Below are 3,402 nucleotides of genomic sequence, written 5' to 3'. Positions count from 1 at the left end.
ATGACAAAAATGACAAAAATGATAAAAATGACAAAAATGACAAAAATGACAAAAATGACAAAAATGACAAAAATGACAAAAATGACAAAAATGACAAAAATGACAAAAATGACAAAAATGACAAAAATGACAAAAATGACAAAAATGACAAAAATGACAAAAATGACGAAAATGACAAAAATGAGGCTTCCCAAGAACAATCTGCTTAAAAGATGTTTTGCTCAAATACAGTTTCACGAAAAAGTGATTTTTTTTTGGGTAATAAGAGCCAAAAAACACCCCACTTACGTGTCTCCGGTCAAATTCGACGGCATATTTGTATTCCCGCAAAAAAGGGCTGCAGCTTCGATTTTTTTTGGAGTTTTAGGTGCACATTTTCCACAGTGAATCGAGGATAACAAAAATGCAAACACTTGTTTTTTGGTTTCATATACGATTTTCAAGAACTTCTAACTGCATTTCAGAGTATCAAATAGTATCAACGAAAAGTTTTAAATAATGTCGTTAAAACTTTCCTGTGTCTAATTAAAATCCAAATAAAGAATTATGTTGATAATATAAATAATGCTGAAAGATCTGTCAAATCCAAAGCGAAAACCCTTTCTCAAACCCATAGTTATTGACCTACAAAATTCCGTAGTAAAAATATCATAATAAAAAATGCCTGAGGACAATAGATACATTTTTAATGCCAAATACAGACTACCACTGTCTTCAATATCCCAAATTTATAACCCAAAGACCATAAATAACATCATAAACTGGTTACACCATCAGCTGAAAATCACCTCGAAAAAATCACATCACGTGAAACAGGATAATCGCTAAAAAAAGATCGACGCTATAAATTACCTTTTAAAAACGGGCAATTCCATCCGGACAGTCCCGAATTTCCTGTCCCGTAGTCAATGACGTCAAAAACAGAATGATCGTTTTTCGTTTTTATTGTTGTCAATAATGTTATCACCCGACAGCAAGTGTTGTCTCGATCGATTTTTTTTTTTCGGGGCGGTCCAAAACTGCTCACGTTTGCAAAGTTGTTGGTAGGTAGGTTTTGTTTTTGCAACTTTTTTTTTGGTTCGTTCCTTCGTTTCGGTCACACTAACTATTCACTAAACTTCCTTTCCGTTTGATTTTTTTTTCTCGAATTGTGTGATGGTTATAAGTCACATTCACTTAGGGTTTTTTTTTTCTTTTTTTTTTTTTCCTTCTTGTATGAAAGCTGTTCGATTACTTAGTCAAGAGCGTCTCATCGTCGATTCAACACAACACAATCCATTCAGGTTAGACAATTTTTTTTTATAATTAGAGGAGACTCTCTAGAGTCAATTCGGAAGCAAGAAAAAACGGCACTCATGTACTTTCCTCGCGATAAGGAAACCGTTCTAACTAGCCACAGTTATATGTGCCAGTAAGTATTTCTCCGGGACAAAGAAGTGAATGTGGCGATGATGATACCACTGTCAATGTAGAACACAAAAACGAAACGCCCCCACATATGTACGAACGAATTGTTCAGCTGACGATGAAAGATGGAGCTCTTCAGATAATCCAAACAGAAAACCGCTAGGTAATGAATGGATTAACTAATCGGATCCGGTCACGGAAACAGAATTAAAAAAAGTAAGTCCGCGATCCGCGAAGTTCGTTTTTTCGCAATATCTCACGCCGAGTAACGTCGAGTGTCCTGCTGAACTCTCCCGGAACCAGACCTAAAACGTGTGCGCGCGCCAACAAACCTGACCTGCAACTGATGAACTCGCTCAAACGCGCAAACGAGGATTCCGGGTACGCGCTTCACGCATCCATACGCGTCGCCGATCGCGACCGGATTGGCGCCACGACGAATAAGAGACGACCGACGTCGTCGTTGGTGGAGTTCAAAAAACTAAAAAGAAAAAAGCCAAACGAGGATCAAGCTCAGCTCAGCCGGGCACCTTCCAATCAATGAAGCGGGTCCGTTGAGGAGCTCTCTTTGTAAGCGCGAAACTATTACTGACTAAGCTACATAGTTTGCAGCTGACTGAATGACTACGCCTGACAAAAATCGACGTCGCAGTCCAACGATTGAGCCGACCGGACGTCGTCGTCGTCGTCGAGTCGTCCACGAAGAAGCGATAACGTGATTGAATGAACTTGACTGCATGAGGAAAAAAGGAGGAATAATTCGCTTCCAATAAAATCCCGCTGATGGCGATGATGATGATAATAATATTGTGACGCGATTCTAGAACTCCACAATCGCCTGGCTGGACCATCTTGAAACGGGAATACAGAGAAAGATCGCGATCACTCGTTATCCTCGTATAAAGGCAAGGCGTTTTCTTATTTACGAGCGACTTGGCTTAATGACACCCTTATGGGGCGCCTAAGGACTCAGGTGAGATGGCACGCTTTCTTCCTGGGCTCAACTTATCCATTCGCGGGAACACTTTCGATCGAATCAATGTGCGTCACGATCATAATTTTTCTTTGTTGGGCCAGGTCTAAGACCGAAGAGCTGTCTGTAATCGAGCGAGTGGTTACTTACGGTCCACCAAACGCTTGCCAGTGGGAGGTATAACAGGTCTGATTCTCAATTAACCTGCAACACCTGAGGATTGCACCTACCCGATGATTACTGACCACTGCTAACTGTAGAACTGCACTTACATCGTTGAGATCGAGGGGAAAAGAGGCTTTATGAACCACCTTTGCGATTCATTTGGTTGAAAGCGATAGGAGCTAGAAAAGATATTTTTTTATAATCAGGGTTATCCCGGACTGTTCGGATTGTGATTAGAATTTAAAAAAAAAGATTATCGTAATATCAATTTATTCTTAAATTGACTCCAGGCAAAATGAGACAATTTCAAGCCGAAAGCTTTGGTAAAAAGGTAAATCTAAAAGCTAAACGCTGGCCAAAATGTTTTACTTAAGGGGGGGGGTAGGGTCTAACGGGTAAAAAAACACCATTTTCACGATTTTTTTCTAGAGCTATCGTTCAAACAAATGTATTCAAATTTTTTGCATTATACAAAGCATTGTTAAAAGAACATTTAGTAATTTTTTCGTAGAAAAATATTGAAAAATGAGCCGCTGACGGAGCATTTTCGAGGATGCCTTTTAGAAAACAGGATTGCGGTGGACACTGTATCTCAGCACAGAATGATCTGAATTCAAAGAATCAGAGCAAAATATTTTTAATAGATGTTTTTCTGGACCCCAACGTTTTTATTTAACTTAAAAATATTTTTATGAAATTTTTGTGGCTGTTTGAAGTAAAAACTACGATTTTTCACTTAAAAATCCGCCATTTTTCACCTATAAAATCTCCTCAAAGTAAAAAAATCGAAAAAAAAACGTTGGGGTCTGGTATTTTATATGTAGAAACTATGTTCCAAATTTGAAAAGAATCGGATA

At 38.5% G+C, this 3,402-nt stretch overlaps 1 protein-coding gene across 1 annotated transcript in view; it reads right to left on the bottom strand.

Annotated features, from left to right (window-relative positions):
• LOC129757058 (open rectifier potassium channel protein 1) overlaps window positions 1-1,984 on the bottom strand; it is a 73,575-nt gene extending 71,591 nt beyond the window's left edge. Inside the window, exon 1 of the mRNA XM_055754156.1 lies at window positions 853-1,984. The gene's annotated coding sequence lies outside the window, so the exon portion shown is untranslated. The remainder of the gene's footprint in view (window positions 1-852) is intronic.
• Window positions 1,985-3,402: the final 1,418 nt, after the last annotated feature.

Source organism: Uranotaenia lowii, chromosome 3 (assembly GCF_029784155.1).
Source record: "Uranotaenia lowii strain MFRU-FL chromosome 3, ASM2978415v1, whole genome shotgun sequence".
In the NCBI taxonomy this organism is placed as follows: Eukaryota; Metazoa; Arthropoda; class Insecta; order Diptera; family Culicidae; genus Uranotaenia; species Uranotaenia lowii.
The sequence above is the reverse complement of the archived record's forward strand: the minus strand, read 5'-3'. Positions and strand labels throughout refer to the sequence as shown.